This window comes from Squalius cephalus (genome assembly GCF_949319135.1).
Source record: "Squalius cephalus genome assembly, chromosome: 8".
Lineage (NCBI taxonomy): Eukaryota > Metazoa > Chordata > Actinopteri > Cypriniformes > Leuciscidae > Squalius > Squalius cephalus.
In genome coordinates, this window is record NC_137129.1 from 24,504,654 (window position 1) to 24,517,034 (window position 12,381).

Sequence of the window (12,381 nt, forward strand, 5' to 3'; positions counted from 1 at the left end):
CAAACTGATCCAGCTCACGGGAATCACAAGTCATGCTCCTGAAAAAGATACAGAGAGGGAGGAAATTAAACTTGGAGATGTTAACACAGCCCAGAGAACAATACAAGAAAGTAGAGAGAGTACAGCTGAATTGTTTTCTACCATGTATATTAGCCCCGCAGCATTACAAAATACAGCAGACAGACAGACATATGCAGCCCAGAACCCAGCTTATTCTTCACCCACATATCAGAGACAAGTGAACGCGACATGGCAGAAAGACTTCAAAATTTCTGGTCTAATAGGAGATCTAGGGCAGAAGGACCGTCTCTCATTCTCCAGTCTGGCACGTCAGATAGAAGGTGGACTTAAAAAGGGCTATGCAGAACAGGAAATAGTATATTCTGTCATCAGGGCTATCACACCAGGGCTTCAGCTGCGGAGCTATCTGGAGGGGAAGGCAGGGCTGACACTCCCGACGCTAAGGCGGATACTTCGTTCTCATTATCAGGAGAAAAAAGCGACTGAATTATATAAGCAGCTCACCAAAGAAGCTCAGCACGCTAGAGAAACCCCACAAAGCTTCCTAATTCGAGCTCTTGATCTGAGACAGAAAATTCTGTTTGCTTCTCTGTATTATCCACAGCAGTATATGGAGCCACCACGACAGCACCCCCATCAGTTCCGCCAGTCCCGTCCCTCACGGGCCAGACAATGTTTCCATTGCCAGCAGCGCAACGCAGAAGAACCTTGCACCCATTGTTACCACTGTGGAAGCAGCGAGCATTTCTCAGCTGGCTGTAAGAGTAAAGGTGCGTTAAACGGGAGCGGGTTACCTCCAAGGGACAGGGTGTGACCCGAGCGGCAGAGAGGTCCCAGAAAAATGAGAAATGTAGCATGGGCCATCAGAGGCAGATTGAGCCCCAGCCGCTGGATAGTATTTTAACTGCCCCTTGTCAGGTTAACCAGCATTCTGCCATCACGTCCTTAGTGGGAAAACAGTGCCTTGTTACCTATTATCTACAGGAAAAAAAGACTGAAGCATTATGGGATACAGGCTCCCAAGTATGCATTATAGATGAGGAGTGGAAAGCCAAATATGCACCTGAAGTGACACTGAGAAATATTTCCGTGGCGACCGAAGCGCCAGACAGTCTGCCGCCTGGTGGCAGCAAATGGAGCGAACATGCCATACAGTGGATGGGTGGAGTTGACTTTTAAGCTGGCATCCCCTGTAACCAATGAGAAAGAGTTAAACATTCCTGTGCTTGTTTTGAAGGACCAAGAATTGCCCAGACCTATCGTCGGGTATAACGTGATAGAACAAATAATGAGACGAAGCGAAAGTGGTTCCCTTGATGTGACTAATGCTTGTTTGTACAGAACTGTCAGAAGTGCTTTCCCTAGCATAAAGAAGAAAAGTGTACATACCTTCATCAATTTGGTGACTGCAGAGAGGCTCAGCGAGTACGTAGTAAGAACCAGGAAGGAACCTGTGAACATAGAAAAGCACACCATTATGCAAATTCAGTGTCTGGTAAAAATGCCTCACGTGAAACAAGATAGTGTGCTGCTGTTTGAACCACATGTCAACCCACCATATCCTGACGGCCTTGAACTCTTTGATACTCTCTTCCTTCTGGAAAAGGGGGCCCGCCCAATAATTACTATCAATGTGCAGAATGGAACAGATCACAACATCACGCTCGGTGGTAGAACAGAGCTAGGAATTCTGCAGCCAGTTAAGTCTGTTTTACCAATATCAAATGCACAGTGTGAAGCCACAGCATCTGTTACGCAGGTCCTACCAGAGATCACTGAGGCAGCTCCCAATACAGATCGATGGGACCCTCCAGTGGATGTGAGCCATTTAACTCCACCCCAACAACAAGAAGTCAAGAGGATGTTACGTGAAGAGTGTCATGCCTTTTCGAAGTCAGACGACGATATCGGCTGTGTTCCAGGTTTACAACTGAGCATTGATTTAAACGATAACACCCCTGTTGCCCGCACATACACATCAGTCCCTAAACAATTATACCAAGAAATGAAAGACTACTTACACAATCTGATTGCTCAAGGATGGGTGACCAAGTCTCATTCCCCTTACTCGTCCCCAATTGTCTGCGTTCGAAAGAAAGATGGCAGCCTCAGGCTGTGTATTGACTATAGGGGCCTGAACAGCAAAACAATCCCTGATCGCCAGCCAATACCCAGGGTGCAGGATATCCTCGATGGCTTGGGGGGCAATGCATGGTTCTCTCTACTGGACCAGGGAAAAGCATACCACCAAGGGTTCATGTCCCCAGAGAGCAGGTATCTGACTGGATTCACCACACCATGGGGACTCTACGAATGGATCCGTATCCCCTTCGGCCTTATGAATGCGCCTGCAGCCTTCCAACGGTTTATGGAGGAATGCCTGGAAGGATTGAGAGATAAAATTTGCATACCCTATTTAGATGACATCCTGGTCTTCACTGAGTCCTTCGATGATCAGGTGGAAGCGTTACAGAGAGTGCTTAAAAGGTTGCAATCCCATGGAGTCAAGTTAAAACCTAAAAAATGTGAGCTCTTTAAGAAGGAGGTGCGTTACCTGGGAAGAATTGTCTCAGCTGAAGGCAGTAGTATGGATCCCGCGGACACAGTCGCTGTAACGGCACTTAAGGAAAAGAAACCGAGCACAGTAGGAGAGCTGCGCAAGATTCTTGGCCTGCTCAGCTATTATCAGCAATACCTCAAAGACTTCTCCCGGATTGCCAGTCCCCTCTATGATCTGCTAAAAGCTAACACTGACGGTGAGCCACAGAGGAAAGGAAAGCACAACATAAGAAATAACAAACGGAATCATGTGGTACCATCAAGTAAATCGATTGAGTGGACAGAACACCATCAGGAGGTACTTGAGAAATTGATTGATTGCCTGGTTCAACCTCCAGTTCTAGGGTTTCCAGACTTCTCCCAACCATTCATACTCCATACGGACGCATCCAACCTAGGTTTAGGAGCAATTTTATATCAGAATCAGAAGGGAAAGCTGAGAGTAATTGCCTATGGCTCCCGAACGTTGACAGCAGCAGAGAAAAATTACCACCTGCACAGTGGGAAATTGGAATTTTTAGCTCTGAAATGGGCTGTAACAGAAAAATTCAGAGACTATCTGTATTATGCACCAACCTTTACAGTGTTCAGCGACAACAACCCATTGACCTATGTCCTGACCTCGGCAAAGTTAAACGCCACCGGGTGTAGATGGGTATCAGAGCTCGCAGACTTCCACTTTACCATACGCTACCGTCCCGGTAGAGAAAACATAGATGCAGACTCACTCTCCAGGATGCCAGTCGACCTGGAAACGACAATGAGAGAATGTACCGAGGAGTTCTCATCTGACTGTGTGGGAGCGGTAGTACAAGCAGTGGAGATTCAGCGTGATCCAGATGTGTCACTTGCTGTGGCCTTTCAGAGTGCTCCAGTATGTGTGGAGGAAGATGATGGACTCCTCAAACCCCTGTCAAAAGAAGAAATTAGACAAGCACAAAAGGATGACAAGGACATTGGAGTAATCATTGAACACTTACAAGCAGGATCCAGGCCTCCTCAGCAGTGGCGTTCAGTCAACTCCCCTGCCAAAGTTCTTCTGAGAGAGTGGGAGAAGCTGAAGCTAGATGAACATGGCATCCTGTTCCGCCAGACGTCACAAAGAAAACAGCTGGTGTTACCAACACAATTCAAAAAAACTGTTCTGAGAGAGATGCATGATGAGATGGGTCATCAGGGACTTGATCGCACCACAAGCCTCATTAGGGATTGGTTTTTCTGGCCCTACATGCAGAAAGACATTGAAAATTATGTTCTGAGAACCTGCTGCTTTATCAAACAAAAAAAACCCTGTCGTGAGACAAGAGCGCCTCTTAAAAATATCAAAACGACCCACCCATTTGAATTGGTGTCCATTGACTTTCTCCATCTGGACAAATGCAAAGGGGGCTATGAGTACATTTTGGTAATCATCGACCACTTCACTCGATTTGCCCAGGCATATGCCACCACCTCAAAATCTGCAAAAACAGTAGCTGACCGGTTATTCAATGATTTCGCCCTGAAGTTTGGGTTTCCATCTAGAATTCACCACGATCAAGGGGGAGAATTTGAAAACCAGCTACTCACCCAACTCAAAAAGTACAGCGGCGTTGCCGGCTCAAGGACCACCCCCTACCACCCCCAGGGGAATGGGCAGGTGGAACGATTTAACCGGACATTACTGCAGATGCTGAAAACCCTGACTGAAAGACAAAAGTCGAATTGGAAGGATGCACTCAACAAATTAATATTTTCCTACAACTGTACTCGATGTGACGTGACTGGCTTTTCCTCTTTCCATCTGCTGTTCGGACGTTCGCCAAGGCTGCCCATCGACGCTCTTTTCGGACTCAACACCGACAACAACTCTCAAAGTTACAGTGAGTACATGGAACGATGGACGAAAGGGATGCAAGAAGCTTGTGAGATAGCGAGAGAACAGGCAACCAAGTGTGCTGAAAGGAACAAAAGGAATTACGACCAAAAAGTGAGGTGCACAGACCTGTTCCCAGGAAGCAGGGTCCTCGTGAAAAACTTGACTCCAAGAGGTGGGACCGGGAAACTGCGAAATTTCTGGGAGGATGAGGTTCATGTTGTTACACGCCAGGTGGCAGATGGTGCTCCAGTCTACGAAGTAAAACCTGAAAAGAGTAAAGGCAGATCACGAGTTTTACACCGCAATCTTCTCCTTCCATGTGACCATCTACCTCTTGAAATCACACCAGCTCAAAGTACTAAACCAAAGCAAGGACATCAACCAAGGAAAAGCAGAACTCAGCCCACCAGAGAGAGAGAAAGTGAGCCAGAGTGTGATAATGAAAGTGAAGAGGATGAGTACTACTTCAGAGTGGAGCCTTATGAGAAAAGACCACAAGAAAGCAGTGATATCCAAGGAAACAGGGATCCGTTACCACAATCCGTACCTTGTAAGCCGCTATCTAGCTTTCCAGTGTCAGAACCATGCCCACAGTCACCTTCGGTCAAGTCAGAAATAAATCTTCAAGAGCCAGCCCTTGCACCTGTAATAAGACAAGAGTGTCATGAAAACGAACCAGTTGTGGACCTAATGGAACGAGACTTACCTGTTGACGAAACAACTGGAGCGCTTGAGTCCAGGTACAGGACCTCAGAGGAGGACAACGAGCACCAATTCACCAGGAGGAAGCGACGGCCACCCAAAAAGTTTACATATGACAATTTTGGGGTCCCATCATGCTACAATGTGCAAATGGTGGGAAATAACCACTACCCACACTATGCCTCTAGTGGAATGACTGCTGCGACACCCTGGTTAGCAACGCCACTTTGTTACCCCCAGCCCTCATATATGTGCTATTAACCCTGAAATGCACTACCACATGAAACCCCCACGTCACTAGTTACAGTATGGTCTGTGTTGAAGGTGAAGTACCGCTATACACCACACTACCCAGAGACTGTTTATTGCCCATAGTGTGAAACTATTGAAAAAAAAAAAAGAGCAAACAGAAAAACAATGGACTGTTACCAAATATTAAGAAAATGGACTGTTGTGCGGTCTTGAAACTGTGGACACTTTGAGACACTTTGAGACTTTCTTGTTGACACTTTTTGAATCTTTTTTTTTCTTGCTTTAAGGACTTTCTGCCATTTTTGCCGGGGCAAATTAATGGACTGTTTTTTCCCCCCTAAAAGAGACTCTGTGGTTTTCAAAGAACTTTCTTTTTTTGACACTGAACCATGGGACTTTTACGAACAAGTGCCTCTGGACTATTAAGTAATATGGACTCTTGTATTGTCAAATGATTGCTTGTGAAAAAAAAAAAAAAAGAATGTTGTGCAAGAAAATGTTGGTAACAGTGTTGTGAAATCTGATTTTACGTAAAATAACTGCTGGGTGGAGTTAAATATTGTAAATTGAGCATTGCTGTAGCCTAACTGATTACTTAAACGATGTCGGGACGACATCTTATTTTGAGGGGGAGAATGTGGTGGTTACAAAAGTATATAAGCATTTGTAAATAAATAAGTAAATAGTAGTAAATATGTTATATGTAAGATAGATGGATGACAAGAGAATTTATTCCTTAAATGTGTTTATTTCGTTGATTAATGTTCCCTGCTCAATCGTTCTATGATTTGATTGCTTTCACCTTTTGGGAGTGTTCGCCTGCTTGGGGAGGGGGTGGGGCACGCGCGCGCTGCTCAAACAATACAGACTCTGATAAGTGAAGCAGCAGCAGCTCCGTGTCCTGTGTTAATATATACATATATCTCCCCTCATCAGGTATGAATTACATAAAAGCAATGAGAGTATGTTTTTTGACATGTAAGAGTTTAAGAAATGTTAACTACATTGTTTAAAGTGTTTAAGTTTACTGTTATGACGGACATGTAAAAGTTTGCTTCAAGTCACGTCTGTGTGCTGCGTCTCGCGTGCTAGTTACACATTTTCATGCTAGTGATGGAGACCATGCGGTCTCAGAGAAAATATGCAATATTAGAGTAAAGTCCACAAATAACATGTGTTTTGGTGAAATAATACAATGAGTAAGTTGTAAGTGCCAAATAACTGTGAAAATGAGTGTCTGTACTAAAAAGTGTATCAGAAAGAATAATTCTGGCAAACATGAACACATTTTTAGGATTTATTCACATGGAAAATGTCATAAATGTTATCAGTGAATATCTCATAGTACATTATGCTTAATCTGTAGACACAGCAGTAAAGGGAAAATACTGTATGTACTGTATATGTAATTCTGTTCTATATTTTGTGATTACTATTGAAGTGATGCACTGTCATTGATTGACATAAGAGTGATTGAACTGTTTTACATTGTATAAAAAAACAATACAGACTCTTATAAGTGAAGCAGCAGCAGCTCCGTGTCCTGTGTTAATATATACATATATCTCCCCTCATCAGGCGGTGAGGGTACTACACACGCCGCTCCAGCCGCCTCTAGAAAGACCTGCGGCTGGGCAGCGAACGCGTCCGCACACCGAAAATCATTCTCGACTGCTACCTGCCTGTCAGCCGCTTCAGGGGGTCGGGAACGAGGCTCGATTGACACAACCGAGGCCAGCCTCGGAGGCTGGTTCCCTTAGTAGATTATCTCGGCGCATGGTCATGCCTTCCGAATATATCTGCGTGGGCCCTGCGTACTGTAGAGCTGGGTTACAGACTGCAGTTCAGCTCCCCTCCCCCGTGGTCTGGACTGTGGTCGGCCCAGAGCAGGTTCGGGTTATGGAACTGGAAGTTCAATCCCTGTTGGTCAAGGAGGCCATAGAACGTGTTCCTCTGCCAGACAGGGAGTCCGGGTTCTACAGCCGGTACTTCATAGTTCCCAAGAAGGATGGGGGGGTTGCGTCCAATAATAGATCTCAGGCACTTGAATCGTTCTCTGAGGAGATTCAGGTTCAAGATGCTCACAATTCCAGCCATCGTGAGTCAGATCCAGTTCGAGGACTGGTTCGTCATGATAGATTTGAAGCAGTGTTGTTTTCGTCAATGATGACGATAACTAAATGATTTCGTTGACGCACCTTTTTTTTATGACGATAACGCGACGATGACTAGCTAAAAATGGCTCTAAGATGACTAAAACATGACGAGACGTTTTCGAGTTTTCGTTGACGAGACGAGACGGAACGAAAATGAAGTCTGACGTTCGTTGCCAACCGTTCCGTATAATAGCCTACGGAATCGTCCCGTATTTGACACATACAAGTCTTGTTCCGTATTGAACTGATACGGAACGCACTTTGTTTCGTATTTTTGAGAATCAATTCAGTGCAAATCCATGACAGACACATAGCTACTAATATATGTCAGACTATGAACGAAGACATTTGTAGGCTTACTGGGCTATGAGAAAAAAACCCGACGGTGCGGTAGATACTAATTTCTCCCTCTGTTTGTCTATGATCAGCGTAGCGTTTTTAACATCTTGGAACATCATCAGAGAATGCCCTTTTAATTGGTCGTTTCAGTCATTGTGAGTCACGTATCGTAGCAATGATGACGACAAGTGACAACAGCGGGAAATGTAAAAATGACTACCTCCGAGCAGCCGGCGAAAAAGAAAAAAACACAGAAATGTAAAATTGAATGGGAAAATGACTACCCGTGGCTGGAATGCGTGAGGGACAATGAATACAAGGCCAATTGTACCATATGCCGTCGTGTTTTTTCTGTTTGTCACGGCGGAGTGTGTGATATTAAGCAGCACGCATCAGGAGATAATCTAATAATTCTATTGAATAAGTTCGCACAAGGCTACAGAAAACTGTTGTGTTTATTTTTCTTCAAATGCAGTCTAAGCCGGTGAGTTATGAATGTTATATGTTGTATTTGTTTAAGTTAAAAATAAAACGTATTATAAACTACACAAATCCATGGTTCATTGTTGGCAAAATGATCATGATAGCCTTTATATTTCACTATGTGGTTGTAGCGTTTATTGGTAACAATCGTAATTAGGTCATATATGAAATATTAGCTCGAGCAGTAAGGAAATTTGGGGAAATATTAAAATCATAACTCATAGTCATAATTCATAAATTTCACATATGCTATTACATTACCTGCTAATTATCAAAAATATTTCGTTCTATAACTGGTCTCTCATCAGTCATTCGACCAGCGAATGCTTTGATTATACCAGTTAAGAAGGAATATTTATATTATCAAACCTCAGACAAATTCTCTCCTGGCCGTGGATGCAAATTGCTGGGTTTATGAATTAAAATAAAGAGCTAGTAGCCAGATCTTATCGCAATTTCATTGACAATTACATTGGTGGGATTGTAACACAGAGTCAGTCAAAGTATAAAAGATTTATTTAATCAAAATTGACACACAAAGGATTATATGCATATAGGACGTAATATAGGCTAATCTACGTACGTAAAATTACACAAGACACACGAACGTTTAAACAAACAAACATAAAACATGACTTGATCAGAATGAAAATAGGAAGAAAGTGAGGGAGAAAGTATGGTAATTTACAAACAGAACCTTTTAAGAGACAACTGTGAAAGCAGCTTCGAGAGAGATCATTTGAATACTTGCGATTCTGTTCCTTTGTCTGTGTGAAGCTGGCGGAGCCGGATCACGTGCGTTCTTCTTCTGGATCGTGTCTCACCGATTTGTGCTGGCGTTTCGCGAAAGTTCTTAAAAGCTTACTGAATGTAACATTACCGAGAGGTACGGAAGTCTCTTCCCGGTGCGGGAAGGGCGAGAAAACTTGGTTACAGGACGAGACTGGATTTTTACATCCGCGGCTCGTTTGGATGAAGGCCCTGTCCCCTCTCCCTGCTCGTGGTGCAGGGAGGGGTGAGAGTGCAGAGTTCAGAGTTCGGAGTCACGAGGGTGAGAGCGTGTGAGTGCAGAGAGAGAGACGTCTGCTTGTGTTGTGGTTTTTAAAGCAGCGCGGGGTAACGCCCTGTTTGATGACGGGACCCAATGAAATCTTTCGGTTCTGAGGCGGGAGCGTTTCATTGTTTGTGAAGGAACGCCTCTTCTGATCGTACACAGAAAAATGCATTAACTTTAATACCACATTATGTCTAGGAATAAACATTTTGTGCGGAATATAGTTTCTATCTCTGTATAAAGAAGCTCAGTACGATCCGTAAGATATCACACCCGACATTAATATCAGTTAATGAAACAGATACATCTCAAATGTATCAACACACGTGTCCATTACATCTGCAGAGGTGCATAAATATCTCAATTTATCCCATCACATCCCATAGACAAGAAAACTACATAAAAACATTTTGATAATGATTCATGCGTGTGTGTAACTTGTATTTTAGGAGTTTCAGAGTGGTTTGGTGTGTGTGTGATTCAGAGCGGGTTTTCTGTTGAGATCGGAATGTCAGTAATGTCTTTGAAGCTCACACTGTCGAGAGGGGGGGAAGTGAGTCGTAAACGGGGGTTCAGTTACAGAGTTTGCCAAGTCTGTGGGACTTAGAAAGTGTTTTCACTTTTAATTAGTATATACATTAAAAGTCCATTTTTACCCATCGAGCCATAGTCGTTACATATCCCCCTTTTTGTTAGATAAAGACCTCGGAAGGACTTTATCGAACAACAAATTAGCGCAATGGTCGATGGCAAGTGGCTGATGACTGAGGACTCAGGTCAAATGAGGTTTAGGTGAGCCCCGGATCGGGACCCCCTTTTTGCGGTTCCATAGGAAACCACCAGACACGGCTTTGTGAGCTTTGCTGTGGCTGCTCACATTTGGTAGGGTCTGGTACAGGGTGAAAGCCAAGACGGGAGTCAGGGCGTGGTCGGTTGCTGTGGAGGTGCACAGCGCAGCGTCAGCTGCGGTCCAGGTATGGACACAGGTGAGGTGTTCAGGCTGGGCGGTTGCCCATGCTTGGAGGGACTGTGTTGAGTGCGAGTCCTGCCTTGGTGTTCAGGACTCAGGGTTGCTCTCTCCGTGCGATGCCGGATGCCGGACCTGGTGATGTCTGATTGTGGCTGCTTTCTCGCGAACCACCACAGCATCCTGTTAGAGGCAATAGGGAGAGAGAGAGAGAGAGAGAAGGAGAAAACAACAAAAAAAAAATTCCAGCGAGGGACGTCCTTGGTTGGCTTAGGACAGTCTTTTGTTTTCGCTGAGGTTGGTATGCCACATGCTTTAATGTCCCATGTGTGGCTTTGGTGCTGCGGTGTTCAGCACATGGTGTGTTTACTGGGCACGCTTGACCCCCCTTTTGTGCGCTGTGACCTTACAAGCTGTGGCGCTGTGATGGCAACATGTGCACAATGCGATTTGAAAGTCCGGTAAACGCAGTATGTGCGTGGACTCAGAGAGCAATCTGAGTTACTGGCTGTCAGTGTTCAGATGTCGTGCGAGGGTGGCAGGTGGGGTAAGCGGTGGCATAGGACAAGTTTGTTCTTCAGAGGCCCGCATGACCTTGTTTGTACACAGCGGAGGCCGCGTTAGTGGCTCTGAGGTGTGCAGTGTAATTGTCAAGGTTCGTTTGTGCTGTGTAATCACTGCAATCTTGAAGGTGTTAGGATGGTCGTTGTGTGACCATGTAAAGTGTTCGAACCACCCCCTTTTCGATCAGTTTCCTTAGGAAAGTTGGCGTCTGAGCTGGTGATGTGATCGAAGGGTGGCTCAGGCTGATGTCGGTGCTGTCACTTTGTGAAGTGCTAGTTAGCATTGTAGCCTGTGTGTGGAAACAATGTTCTTGGTGTTGTTTCAGGTTTTATGCTTGGGCATAAAATGTCAGGCCTGTTCTATTGGTCCGTCCTGTGAAGGAGCTCTTTCAGCAAACTCAGGATGTCAGTTGTATCAGAAGTGGCTGCGCTGTCTTCATCTGTGGAGTAAGAAGAGTCAGGCTCACCAGTGTTCAGGAGAGAGTGGTTCCATGGCTGGTTGTCAGGGCTTGGAGTTCTGGACGGCTGGTGATTCTGGTCCCAGAATCTTTCAGAGTGCTCGCTTTGGTGCTCTGGACTAGCACTGTCACCGTAGTACTGCCCTCCGCTGGCCTGGAACGGTTCTGACTCTCTGTAGTTAAGACTGTGACAGAGGGGTTGTTCAGAACCCTGTCAATGTCTGAAAGGTACGTGTGTACATTGTGGTCTTCAGCAAACATAGGGATGTTTCTGGCCATTTTGTCAAAGCTTGTGGGGTGAGAGAGCTGTTTGCTGGGGGCCCAATCCGTCTGGGGGGATTCTGACCCATTACAGCTCTACTCTCTTCAGCTTGTGATGTGTTGACAGGCATGGTGTGGTGCAGTGGGCTTGCGCCCGCCTTTTCAGCTTTGTGTGTGTGGCTGAAAGGCGCAGACTCGCTGAAAGGGGATAACAGTGTGAGGTGTGTTTCCCCTTCCCGGTCACCTTTAAGTCTGTCAAAATGTGCAAGTTCTTTGTGAGCAATGTCAAGTTCGTACCTGAGATCATGACTTAGCTGAGTAAGCTGATGGAGTTCAGCTCGGGCCATTCGTAAATGGGTTTTACAGGCCTTGATTTCAGAGTCTTTGTCTCTGAGTTCAATATGTGCTCTCTCTATGAGAGCTTCAGCCAGTTGGAGTCTTTCGTCGAGGTCCTTCCGGGCCGCTGTGGCTTGAAGCTGTAGTGTGGCTGTCTTTTGCTGCAGGTCGGCGTTGCTCCTTTCGCTGTCCCGGGCCCTGGCGACGAGTTTGAGTGCGAGGTTTCCGAAGATTTTGGACAGCTGCTCGTGGCTGTATGTCTGGGCTGGATCATGGGACTCGAACTGGTCCAGGTCTGTGTCCCGTTGCTCTTGGCTCAAGGTCGTCTTAGCGGACTGCAGGACAGGGTGAGCTCGACATCTCCGCTTACTG